Source organism: Protopterus annectens, chromosome 10.part0, assembly GCF_019279795.1.
Source record: "Protopterus annectens isolate FY-2018-M chromosome 10.part0, PAN1.0, whole genome shotgun sequence".
Taxonomy (NCBI): domain Eukaryota; kingdom Metazoa; phylum Chordata; order Ceratodontiformes; family Protopteridae; genus Protopterus; species Protopterus annectens.
In genome coordinates this window covers 644888158-644888846 of record NC_056744.1, presented here as the reverse complement: position 1 = coordinate 644888846, position 689 = coordinate 644888158, and positions in this window count along the sequence as shown.

Here is a 689-nt window from a genome sequence, read left to right as displayed (position 1 = left end):
ATCTGGTGAGAAAGGGAGAAACCAGCCCCAGACTGACTGTGATCTCTGTGTGCTCTTAAGGGAAATTGTACTTTACTGTGTGTGTATTTGTTATCCCTCCCAATGTGCATGCCCATCACTGGTGTTAGCGGCGAGGATTGAGGCTCCATGACTACTGGGCCAGTGCACGGGTGTCACAGTGGTATCAAGGTGTGAGGTTGTATATCTGTTTGTGTTGGTGTGTATGCATATATGTATGTATGGTGAGTTTGTGGGGGGGTAAATGTGTGTGTGTGTGTGTGTGTGTGTGTGGTGTATGCAAGTGGGTATGTCTGTGTGTGTGTGGGGGTGGGTATATCTGTGTGTGTAGTGTGTGCGGGTTAGTTGATTTCTCTATGCATATTGGTAGGTATATCTGTGTGTGGTGTGTGGGTTGATATAGGTGTATTGTGTGCGACTGTGTGTATCTGTGTGCCACCTGGGTGTATATATCTGTGTGTGTGTGTGTGTGTGTGTGTGTGTGTGTCTGTCTGTGTGTGTGTGTGTATGTGTGTGTGTGTATACGTGCATGCGTGTGTGGAGGGGTGGATATATCTGTGAGGGGTGTGCGTCTGTGTGTATTTTGTGTAAGTGGGTAGGTATATCTGTGTGTGGTGTGTGGTTTGATATAGCTGTATTGTGTGTGACTGTGTGTATCTGCGTGCCATGTG